The sequence below is a fragment of the Rhyacophila brunnea genome, unplaced genomic scaffold (assembly GCF_057557595.1).
Source record: "Rhyacophila brunnea isolate RB1 unplaced genomic scaffold, BYU_Rbru_1.0 scaffold_13, whole genome shotgun sequence".
Classification (NCBI taxonomy): Eukaryota; Metazoa; Arthropoda; class Insecta; order Trichoptera; family Rhyacophilidae; genus Rhyacophila; species Rhyacophila brunnea.
In genome coordinates, this window is record NW_028232785.1 from 13,654,599 (window position 1) to 13,668,458 (window position 13,860).

The 13,860-nt window shown below is 34.1% G+C and overlaps 1 long non-coding RNA gene across 1 annotated transcript; it reads left to right on the forward strand.

Moving 5' to 3' along the window:
- Positions 1–609: 609 nt before the first annotated feature.
- On the forward strand, positions 610–8,259 carry LOC147076556 (uncharacterized). Its single transcript, XR_015069647.1, has 4 exons — positions 610–866; positions 2,250–2,369; positions 4,151–4,396; positions 7,049–8,259. It is a non-coding gene; the product is annotated as an uncharacterized LOC147076556 (long non-coding RNA).
- Positions 8,260–13,860: the final 5,601 nt, after the last annotated feature.

Sequence of the window (13,860 nt, forward strand, 5' to 3'; positions counted from 1 at the left end):
CTGACATGGCAGGAGGCGCAAGAGTTGGCGATGGACCGAGGGAAGTGGCGCCAACTTGTGCTTGCCCATTGCCCCAATGTCGGGACGTGACAGGGTGGAAGAAGAAGAAGACTATGTACGAAATAAAAAAAGGTATGTATAGAAGGTACGCTCAATAAACTATTATTTTGAATATCAGAAAAAAATGCACCTGTTATTATCTTATAGATTTAAAAGTTCAACATTAAAAAATACGCCAAAAGTAGGTAGGTAGGTACCTACTAAATTTTCGTAATTTCCGTATTATAAATTGATGCAGTCATATAATTTCATTAGGCGTTCCGAGTAAAAAGAGGTAAAGAAAGTACGGCTTTGATTTAAAATGGAATTTTTGAATTCGCAGCTAAACATAATAATATGGTCGGAAGAGGTAGGTAGGTACTTTAATAATTATACTGAAATGTCTCAAATTCTTCAACCAATACATTTCCAAGAGATGACAACGCGTACCTACTATATTTTCCCCCAAATACTATATTATTTTGAGGTTATGTAGAATAATTCCACTCTGAAAAGACGGCAACACTGCTACGGACCTAAATATCTAAAAGTTTTATAGCTAATAGCAACACTGCCAGTTTGTTATCGCTAGCTGTCACTCGCCGATGTCAATTATTAATTGTTGCGCTGCCTTTGTTCGTCCAATTTACTTAACAATTGTAAACATGGAAATTAAAAGTGAACCTGCAGACTTTGAAACTGATCCTGGAACGTCGTTCAGTGCTATTTATTTACCGATTAAACGTTCGCAAAGCCCTGATGAACAAACTGATCTATATTATATCAAGCAAATCTGTGTCGAGCATTCCTATGCCGCAATTTTTGAGGTATTTATATATCAAACCTACGTAAGGACATTCTAGGTTCCGATTAATTTCAATGCAGTATATGACAGTAAAGTTTTCAACCATTTTGTCAGCATTCTTGCAGCTGGGAAATAATCCTTCCGTGATTAACTGTTTAGATAGGTAGCTGTGGGCCAATATCCATACGAAATGACGTTTAACATTATTCATATATTCATAGCAGAATATATGTAGGTATAAAACAAGCTTTACCTACCTGGATTTTGAATGAAAAATGTCTTTCAGGTGGAAAATTTGGAGGGACAGCTCAAACAAATTACAATCGAGCTGGATTCTAAATTTTTTTTTTAAGAATACCTGTTAGCATGGCCCCCACAAGGGGGCTGGCAGGGTTTAATCCGGTGCGGGGGATCGACCATAGGCATCACAAATTTGCTCAAATAGTAAAACAAGTCGCATGCTGCGCTATTATTCTTGAAAATATATTTAAAATATGTGGCTTTGCGATGCAATTTGATGAGATATGTTTGATATAATTGAATGATAATTCACGTGTAGAATAATATTTTATAATAACGTGTGTCTCATGACTAATAAAAATGTCTATCCAATATAGCGAATGTTCGCATGTTACTTGCTTACCATAAAAGTGGGGTATAATATCGTCTCTGTTCTGGCAGAACACACTAACTGGAGAATACTAGTTTTGAGTAATTTGACTTTGAAGCTGTTAAAAGTTTTGAAATGGTCTACCGTGTGAGTTTATTAAGTAATCGTAAAAAGGATGATTTTAAAATAAAGACTTTATTTAAAGAAGGTTTCCAGATAGTAAAGTTTGAAATAAGAAACATTTTGGTGTAACTAACTCAATAGGTATGTCATTTTTTCGAATTAGTCTCTTCTGCCAGAACAATGACGATATGATGTGAATGCCGACAACTCCATAATTCAAATGGATCTATTGAAAAATAGAAAAGTACACGGAACACCCATAATTATTATGTCTCACAGAAGCATGGGGTTCCGTATTATCATTTTTGGGAACTGGTGATAGGTTGGGGGGCAGCCAAATATCCTGGTCTTGGGAATCGGTTCAGGATGCTGCGAGGCACCTTTATGGAGGCCATGCTTGAGAGTAATGTTGCTAATGTATAACATATATTTTATATTTTTACCACCTAAGCATAAAACGATTTGCCTTCACTAAACAAATTGTGGACACGCAGATGAAACCTTTCTGTTTCATCCCCTATAATTCCGTTCTGAAGCTGTGGATGATTGAATTCTCACTAAGGCCTCCATGGCATTCTTATATAGTTTTAACGTTTTATTCTGAAATTTTAGTCTAAATGAATATATTAATTTTTGTCATAAATACGATTTTTTTTCGTTTGTTTTCTTTAGGTAAACGCTGCCACCGCCGTTATGGCTCAATCGAAATTGTATATGTCAGAAGCAGAGGAATTTTACTCAGACATACACATAGGTAAACAAGACATTAAAAAGGAACCCAAGGAATGCAAGGTGAGGTTTACAAACAAATACGCGACCGTGTTTCTAAAACACACGTATATTAAATTACCTCAAACCTTTCAACAATTTCTTTTGTTGGAAACTTAAGCCATGTAGGTAGTGATATAATAATACGCACCTTCCTCTATACCAGAATTGTCAACTTTTTTTTACATAAGATCTACTTTGGAGAAAAAAATCCTCCGAAGTCTACTTTTTCTGAAATTAAGGACATATACAGTGGCCTTTCGTCCATATGCACTGCGGTACTGCAGCACCCCCAAGCAAATTGAGAAAATTAATGTCATCATCAGCTTGGATCAATACACTGCTGGATGAATGCCGAATGCTTCTTCCAACTCTCTCGGTCCTGTGTCTTTCGCTGCCACGTATTTTCGCCGAACTTTACCAGTTCGTCAATCCAGTGGCTTTTAGGGCGACCCTGTGGCCGTTTCATGCCCCTTGGGTACCACTGGTTGACGGCATTTGTTCAGCGGCCGTCTTTTCGGCGAGCAATATGCCCCGCCCATCTCCATTTCAGCTGTTTGGCAACGTCTATTACATCGCGTACTCATGTCTGCTTCTTAACCCATTCGTTTTTCTTACGGCCCTTTCGCGTGATGCCCAACATACACCTCTCAATGCTTCGCTGTGCGACTCTAAGCTTTTGGATATCTTAAGACAATTACTGTAATATTATAATATCCATAAATTTATGTATATTATATCAAAATATCAATATTATTAAGCGTGTAATCAGCTCGCCCGCGCATCGATACATCCATAGTCCAATTATTATCATATACCGCGTACACATATTGTCATACACCGCGGTAGGTACTTTATTTTGCACAGTACCGATTTCAATAGAATATTCTCGAGTGGGCGAAGGAAGGGCGCGGGCAGCGGTGCTCTCAAATGGAGCCTAATCGGTACTGCCGGTTAGACCTTAGGATTTCAGTATTTCTGCGTTTCGGCGTCGCGCGTGAGCAGGCGCGCTACAGCGCGGAAAGAAATATAGCTATAATGATTTATTAACATTGTTCAAATTTATTTTTGCAAGCATATTATGCAAAGTTTTTTATTTTAAATATTACCTAATAAAATTAATTATTTATATTTTGATGTTAATAGTAAAATATAATCCAAATCAATATTTATTTTTATTTTTAATCAACCGCAGCACCCCCAAATATCTTATCCACGAGCCGCTACTGGACATATTATATATATATATATATTATAAGTAAAGTATTTCATAAATGTATTTTTGAGCCCAAATAGAATCTTAATAAGAAAACTTATATAAAGCGTTGTACATAGAATTTTTTTATTTACATAACTGTAGGTAATTTATTTCTCATAAATTATTCAGACAATAATGGCTTAACAAACATGTCAATTTTGTCTGACAAATTAAAGTGATGTCCTCTAGGAAAACACTCTTACGAAATGAGTCCCTGCCCTAAGTAATGGTATATTAAATATAAAAATATTAGGTAGCATTACTGCCATCTGTAGTTTGGTGTTAGAATTAGAAATATGTAGGTATTATGAACATATAAATTAATTATTTTTGACGATCGCCCAAAATTCTTTTCGGATCAATCTTATTGACACCAATAAGATACGAGTACCTAGTCGAAAAGAATAGATATTTTCAGTTTCCATCTATTTGGTTAGCATTATTGGTGCTGGAAAAGAATGCTTCCGCGATGAATACACCAAAGGACAACTCTATTTTTTCACACATGCTTTACTTGACAACATAATAGGTACATTGTTTTTTTCAGAATCTTCAAACAATAGACATGACATATATAAAATTGGAGCCCGATTCTCACCAAGTTGACATCAAGAAAGAATATAGTGAAGACACATTACCATTCAATTATAAAGATCCTCAACCCAGTTGCTCGGAATCGGGTTCTAACCAAGTTGACATCAAGAAAGAGTTAACTGTAGATACAGCGCCCCCATTAAATTATGAAGATCATCAACCAAGTTGCTCATATTCAGAGTATAGGCCAGTAATTCAGGTAAGTACTTATTTTCATTTAAGCTACTGTACAATACAGGACAAATATGTCTTATATTTCTAGCAATTAATGACTCTATATCGAGTCAGTATGAATTTAGACAACATAAAATCAACTTTACACCCACGGTGGCCGCGCGGCTTCAGCGTTGAACTATCACGCCGTGGGTCTCAGGTTCGAATCCTGGGTCTGGCAAGTACACATATTGTTTTACAATTTGTGTGTGAGTTAGGGTATGGACCTAATAGGTTGAGCAAGTGGCTGACATCCATTTCTCGTAAAAAACAAAATCTGTTAGTACAAACCTCTACCCTGTGGAGGCCCATATGATCCTATTAGGATCGGACATGGTCGAAAAAAAAATCAACTAGTCATTTATTCATCAATTGCTTCATCTAGCATCAGCGTTTTTATTACATGTTACAAAACGCCTCGTAGTCGTTTAACATTGCGGTCAACTGGTTTTTCAATATTAACCTGGATAAATGGTAGCTTGTGTTAGGTATTGATTGCTTTTGTATAAATAGCGAAGGCCGATTGATAATTATCAACTCTCACTTCACACTCAACCACGGTCACTCACTTGTTCCGTCTCTCGATTCAGTCAGTTCAATAATATTGACAACCTCATCATTACATCCGTCTGGTTTCAACTGTCACTCGGGCGGTATCGTTGTTTTGGGTCACCCGGTTCGTACACTCACGCACTTTTTGACACAGTTTTATGGATTATATGTGAGGGTGTATGAATGATGATGATAGATTATAAATAAGTCTGTATCTATTGAGTCAATCACTTAAGCGACGGAAAGCTATTAGAAGCCCGCACGCATCCGCTATCGAGATGCAACTGAATGTTTTTTGTAACACCATCTCTCATGACCCCTAATAGCTTATCGAATGTCTGGTAACAATAACACTGGGGATTAGGGGGTGAGTGAGGAGATAAGGAGTGGAAAGGGAACATAAATGGCCCAACCAGACAATATTGCGAGTTTACGGTTTCAGATAGGTAACATTTAAAAACACACCTGACAACTTCCAAAACTCGCGAGTGACAGGCAAACATTTTTCGATAAATTTTAAATTAGGTAAATGTTACTGCTGTTCACCAAAAACGTGACGTCCAAAGACAACGGAAGTAAACTAGACATCGCAAACCCGAAAAAAAAGTCCTTTTAAAACTTATATAGAGGTACCTAATTAATATATTTTGTTTCCAACCAGTGAGCTGTATTTGTTAATGGAAAGATGTTATTTCCTTTATTACTAAGTTTAGATAGCTTTCTATGTATACCTAATGATTCTTCTCGATATGCCGCCTTTTAGGTAACTGTTGCCCCCAAGCAACGCTCAATCTACCTACCCTCACGGGACGTCACTTACAAATACAGTTATCGATGTTTCACGTGCTTTTCTCGTAAACATTCATTAATAAACATTAAACTTGAGGTTTCTGCAAACACTGAAGTACTTTGGATGGTTTTTTGGCTTTCTTTGAATTGAATTGAGTCATGTACTTTGACGTTTTATGACGTTACTTTTATGCTAGGTATATCACGAGTCATATAATATTATAGTATAATAACTGACATCAAATCATATCATAGTAGGTACTTATATTTCGTCGATGGCACGGGGGTAAGCAGTGTGCCAAACACGTCGACTCTACAGTGAAACAAATCCACAGATGTACTCCAGTGTACTTAAACTCCACTTACCTGACTGTTAACTGTTAACTGACCATCAGAATCTATTTCATATTACGAAAAATTAACCTATCGTGAATTTTCAGCGCCATACGATGGAGAAGAAAATTAATTGCAACTTGAGCTAGAGCAAGAAATATCAGAATGGCGATACCCATTGCAAAAATACTTAGAATTATTTCCCTTATGCGTCAATTACATTGAGCTACTTTACGAGCTGCTTGTTGGCGAATTTACATTCTGCCTGTAAAGACGCTCAGTGTCATCATGGAACAAGCTAACAAGCAGATTGTAAATAATCTACCGAGAAAAGTTTAAAGCCGGTCAACTTTACATGCTACACGCCAACGCGTGGGCCTACTGCGATCGCAGTAGCAACCTCCCGGTAAAAAAACGAACTACGTTCTGTCAAAATAGTCGCTGACTTGTGGCTTCTCAGCGAATGGAAAGTTTTGTATGTCATCATCACAATCGCAGTAGCTGAATCGCCCGCTATTAAATTTGCCAACAAACAGCTCGTAAAGTAGCTCAATGTAATTGAAGCATTAGACATATTATATTTGTTTTTAAATATGTGCGTATCAATAAAATAAACAAATAATTCTGCATATCTGGTTTAGTAGATGGGTATTTGTAACGCAAAAGCAAATCCGCCTGCATATTTTATTAATTATTCTGCTATATGGACTGGGTGCCTCTCAGCCCAATGAGTAAGGCACTGGGCTCTCATCCGTAGGGTTCGGTTATGCTGCCCGGGGAGGTCACAACTTATTTATATGGTTTTCTCAAATCCTGTTTTTCCAAATTATATGATTCTACTACTATACTACTTTCATTGAACCGCATTGCATGTAGGAGGGTTAAAAAGATGATGATCGATGGATTTCAACTTATTGCTTTCCTAGAAAACCCGGAAAATTGCTAATAATGTGTGTATTTTTAGGTGATCGCTGCTTCCACCGTAATGGCTGACGCAGCAAATCTTAAATCGACCTGCTCCATGTCAGATATAAAGGAAACTGACGACATCATACATATTGAAGAACAAGATATTAAAAAAGAAGTCGAGGAATACAACAAAACCTTTACAAAAATACGTGTTACTTATATGGGTGTAGAACAAAGTAAACGTGGTGAAAGCAATTTATCTTGTGAATATATAAAATCTAATTACTTGAAAAAACATAAAATTGCACATGTTGCAGTAAAGCCATTTAAATGTGATCAATGTGATCATTCTTGTAAAACATCTGGTCACATGAAAGTACACAGAATGACTCATTCTGGGGATAAACCATTAAAATGCGATGAATGCAATTTCTCATGTATACAATCTGGTGGCTTGAAATTACACAAAATGACTCATACCGGTGAAAAGCCATATAAATGTGATGTTTGTAATTTCTCTTGTATATCATCTGGTAGTTATAAAAAACATAATATGACTCATTCTGGTGAAAAACCGTTTAAATGCGACGAATGCAATTACTCATGTATACAATCTGGTAGCTTAAAATTACACAAAATGACTCATTCCGGCGAAAAGCCATTTAAATGCACAGACTGTAATTACTCTTGCATACAATCTCGCCAAATGAAATCACACAAAATGACTCATTCCGGTGAAAATCCATTAAAATGCAGAGACTGTAATTACGCTTGCATGTCACCTCGCCAAATGAAATCACACGAATTGACTCAGGCTCATTCAGGTGAAAAGCCATTCAAATGTAATATATGTAGTTACACTTGCACAACTTCACGTTACCTTAAATTACACGAAGTCATTCATTCCATTGAAATTCCACACAAAATGATTTATTCTGGTGAGAAACCATTTAAATGAATTCAGAGTAATTACTCAAGTTCAACATCATTCTACTAACATGAGTAAACATAAAAAGATTCACTGTGGTGAAAAACCCTTTAAATGCAAAGAATGCAGTGACTCGTGTATAACATTTACTGACCTGAAATCACACAAAATAAATCTAAAACTAAATCTAAATTCTAAAAAAGATAACTGATATTGTTAAAGAAAATGTGTAGATTCTCATTATCATACTCATCACATTTTTATGTTTTTATTATTTTGTCCCGAATGCATGATAATGAAAATTTGCATCACTTCGCTTCTTTAATTAAAAAAATACTAAAATATCTTTTTTATTTTTTTTAAATAATTTTCCTGTATTTTCCACGACCTCTTCTATAGCAATACATTTAATTCGTCAAAATAAAAAAGTAATGCATTGTATGGTTAAATTATGTACTTTTATATAGGCCGGTAATTATTAGGTAATAGCCGGGCATTTGGTAATTTGAACTATCTATAACAGTACATTCCATATGAATAAACCATATTGAGATAAAGAGTAGGTCGGTGGGTAGTAATGGAGAGAGAAAATATTTTAAGAATATATTCGAAGTCCGGCGCGGAAAGACCAATACAATAGAGGTGAGTTGGAAATACTGTCACCAGTTTGTGTATTCAAGTCTAAGATGAAACTACCCATACTCAGTATGTGTGGCCCAATAAACTTATTCTAAAAAACTTGTGATGATATCATCGCGAGTCGCTGTTCTGTGCGCTCGCCAGTTGGTAGACTTAACACTATTGGCATTAAGCGCGCGCGAACGAGATAGCACTTGAATATAGGTATAATTAAATTTATTAGTCTATTGCATTCGAATGTATGAACAATAGGTCATAAATTTTGTGTCGCAGCACAGTGGTGAGATGACGCACAGGCTTAGGCTTGTTATATGACCGCTCAAAACATGTTTAAAATTAAAAAAAAAAAACACTGTTAATCATTTTTGTTAACAAGAATATTATAACCTAACAGAAAAACAACTCATAAATTTAAAATGTGTTATATAATAAATGTAAATAAAATATTTTATAATAAATGGGACATTTCAAAACGCGGAGCTCAGCGTATTTTTAGCGATTCTATTGCAGCCGATACACATTCTGAGTTCCCTAAGCCGATACGTATTTCAAATACTAATATGGAGTTGGTTTTAGTTCCAGTTTAGTATGACACTTTTGTCGCATATGCACGCCAAATGCTCTAGGTATATAGTATTCCAAATAATAGTAAGTATTTTGGAACAAGTTTCGATACTAGGTATTTTTTATACTAGTGTAAGTATACTTTTAGTCTTCAAAATCGACCAGTTTTCTCACCTGTACAATAAAATATATATTGCATTAGAACTAATCTGCTCGGGAGCTCATAGGCTCTGGAAATGGTTTATAATAGTATAGGTGGTTAAAATAACGGTAAGTATATAATAATAAATTTATACTATACTACTTTCACAATTTTTCTAGAATTTTATCTTGCAATCCAATCTTTAATGAATATCACATATACATAATATACACACATACACAAAAAATTAGATTAAAAGAATTTAAATAACCTATACTCTATTTGAAAAATAATTAACTATATTGTAAAGTATTTACATTAAATTTGTTAACGACTATCTACTTCTATCTTATAATTTATTTGTTGATATACTTCTCAGAACTGTGGTGTCGCTGAGAATGTTGTCTCAATGAATAATGATCAAGAATATTATGTTGATCCACAGATACCATTTAACACTCCCGTTGCCACGATGGTCTCGGAGTTTAGAAATGACCTTAAATCATAGATACCCCACTTATTATTATGTATATAAACGTCTACTTTTAGCTATTTGTAGATAAAATATTTAGGCATAAAAAGAAAAATATGTCGGTAGTTGAATTGAATGTCTTATATGTAAAATTAATCATTTTTCGAAAGTCTAATCAATATTTTGATAAGACAGTGACAGGGCTATCTAGAAAGATATATGTTAGAGAAACGCGCATAATAGTAATGTAAACATGAGACACTATTTTAAAATGTCATTTGTTAGTCAGAGATAGAAATTTATGTCTTTGTTCAACATAATTCTGTGAAGGATGCATTCAGCCGTAGCCTCTTACAATATATCGAACCTTGAATTATAAATGTTTCAAATGCATCTGACGATAAACGCCAAAGCAACCCTTAATGTAATGTTATAAGTGTTCATTTTAGCAAGTCAACTTCGCTTTATATGCCGTTTATTCCAAAATACTGACCGGAAAGGCTCAGTTTTATTGCGCCCGTAATAAAAATAAATTTACCCGGATTTTGAATACAAACCCTTATTGCCAGGTATGTAAGAATTACACCGGTTTGTGGGCCATGTGTATTTGAAAACTTCGAGCGACCTAAAAAAAACATACTATTATTTGGGTGCACAGCAGGCAGTCGAACAGTTAGATTTGTGCGTACTCCCATCATCTACACGTCGATTATCAAATTGACAAATATTTTTGAAAATATTTAATCATGCCGAGAAGATATTTAACAGAGGAAGAAATCAGGGTGGCTGCAGAGGAGTTTTGTGATGACTCTGATATTGAGTTTGAAGTGAACGACAATAATATTTCGGATAATGAAAATTTAATAGAAGTTTATAATATATAAGTATTAAATTGCGGTACCTATCATATTATACATATGTATAAAAGTAGATTTTTCTGGGGATACAATATTACATTAAATATATGTTTATGTATTTTATTATTGACTATAAAACCTCTTGTTATGAAATTATCTAAAAGTAGGTGTGATATATCTATAGTCTAAGAGGTATAGACTTAATACGTGCATATAGGTTCAAGTAACGTAGTGATTTAATTTTTTTAATGTGTATTATTTCAACATAATAAACATAATATTAAAATATATTTAGTGGAAACTATACGATCGGAGTATTTTTGTTGTTTAATTATTCTTATGTAAGTATATTTTTAATGTGTTTTAAAATCCGATTTTTAATAAAACCTAATAACATGATACAATAAGATCACAATTTTTAAAATTATGTATACAGGGAATCGATATTGCAAAATTATAACTATTATTTTATGTGGTAAACGTGATAACGCAAGTCCATGCAGATGTTATGCTACCTAAAAACATCCCTCGTTCGCTTCGGATGAATTAGCCACCCCCACTCTCCGTGAAATGACAGCGTGTGTTAGTTGTTCCATTTAAAACAGATCGAGACATGCCGTGGTTTGGTTATGATGTACATTTATCGATGTTCGATTATTATACACGATTATAAGATATGTTAAACGATGACTAAATAGTATTTAAAAACATACTTTACCTTTTGAAGCAATCAATTAGCTTTTAAAATGCCTTAAAATGCCAAATTTCCATCGGGACACTGAGTGGACGGCATGGGATCGGGCGTAATTTTTTTACCATGGTAAGGGAAAGGTTAAAAACAATCGTCACTCTGATCAAGAAAAATAGAAGAAATAGAAATAAACAGCTTTGAAAATCATACATATCTATGAGAGGGAAACAAATGGACAGTAAAGTATTTAAAAAAAGTCATATGTGCGGTGTGCCTACATAAGTGGAATGAAAAGTTTGAGGAAACAGAAAGGCATTCCATATTTTCAAATTATTGGGCGATTGGTGACACGAAAAAACCAAGGCTATAAATATAAAATATTCCAAAATCAATCAACAAAAATGCTGAAATTTATCCAGACCATTACGATGACATACCTAGATTATAGAAGAAGAAATGGAAGCAACTAACACCTACCTACATAAGTAATTAATAATAACACTATGGATGAAAAGTATTCATAAAACTTAATTTTTTTATTAAACAATTATTATTTTTAATCATATTTAGTTATTTTTTATATAAGTAAGTACTTTTTTAAAAACTGTTTGTATTTACCTTTTTTCGAAAATATCAACAAACTAATTGATTTTATAATGTATTAGGTACCTACGTACTTTGAAAACTCACAGAGGTAACATAGTCGAATAAAACCATTATTATAGTCTTATTATATACTGGGGAAAATCGTAATTATTATGACATACAATAATAATAATATTCTAATATAAATAATAAGATAAACTGAGCCTGGTGACAATATTAAATAAGGTTACTGTAATGGTGATCATGACTAACTTATCTAAAAGTGAGCCAAGTACTATTAGTATGTAAAGGTGAACACGACTGACATAGGCTAAAGTGAGCCAAGTGACATTAAAAAGTAAAGGTGAAGTAAACTCACCCCTTTTATTATCTTATTACAATCAACATTATCCATAAATACTTTTTTTTGTTTATGTAATAAACTTCCATTTAATATAAAAAAATTAATACAGCTCCATACAAAAAATTACCTATGTAAAAAGTTCATTCAACTAAAACCTTCAATAAGAAAGTTTCACCATTTTGATACTACTTGACCTACTTTACTTCTTGAGGGCTCATATTATGTCAGTTCTTTGGTTGAGGAATCAAACAATGTAAGTTGTCGTGTAGAAAGTATTTCAAGACGAAACAAGTCAAGACAATATTTTCTTTACAAAGACAATGAACGCTTGCGTGTTTGCCAGAAAATTTTCCTGGGAACATTTAACATTTCTGAAGTTTTTGCGTGAATCGTTTCAAAAAGGAGAAATAATTAAAATTATGGCCAAGACGACAAACAAGGAAAACACTCTCCAGCAATTAAGAAAATGCAGAAGTGCATAGATATAATATTATCGAGCATATCAATTATTCATTTGCGAAAGTGCCATCGCATTATTTTCGTAAAAAACTTATTTCGAATACCTGCTCAGCGATCTGAACGTTGTCAAAATGTTTGAATTATATAAGAAGAATTGCCTAGAAAAGAGTCTGTTGCCTGAAAAAATTATCTTATTATAGGCATGTCTTTACGTAGTCAATTTAAACTAAAGTTACACTTGTGCTAGTTTGATAAAGCCTCTGATTCTGAAATGGCAAGTTTATTAGAAGAATACAATGATAGGGAAACGGTAATGTATTGTCCTTCCACAAATGCTAAAGCTATATTTAATAAAAGACGTTTAGTCATATATAACCCTATACCTACCCCTAATATAAATATAGCAAAGAACCAGTCTTTATACAGTTTAGTTTCAACCAGTGACGTCCCTAGACAAAATGCCGCCACGTTTTTTTTTTATACAGTACTTTTTATCATCCTTTCATGACTCCAACATCTAATGGTACGTTTACATCTGACACTTATACCGTTATACTTATTTTATGTGTCGGACATAAAATTTCATTTACTGTTTACACCTGCATGGATCTGACATAAAATTCTGGTATACTTCTCGTTGAAATAAAGTCTCGACACTTTATTCAATGGCAACATTGGAATAAATATATGCGGTGTTTACATATGATATTGTAATTTATTCGGACACTTATTTTGTATACTTCTCAAAAACGTTATGTCAGTTGTCAATATGGGAATGTTAAAAAAGAAAGCAGCGAGTGTTATTATTTTAAGTCTTTTGGCAACAAAAAGGAGGAAAAAATGGTCTAGATGGGTGCGGGAATGGATTCAGCGACGAGAAGAACTAGGTGCCTTCCGTTTAATGTCAGAGTTTAAAATCGAAGATCCAACTCAATTTGTGAACTTTAGTTTGCAAGATTGGACCTTTTGCCAAAAAACAAGACACACAATTCAGAAATGCGTAGAAGAACGATTAACAGTAACATTGCGATATCTAGCACTTGATCGTCATTGCATATTCAATATAATATTATCGTACCTAATACGAGTGCAGGTGTGGGCCAAAATGAATTAGGTAATACCATTTGAAGCGCATTTTTTCTTCACAGAGTGCATCAGAATTAATC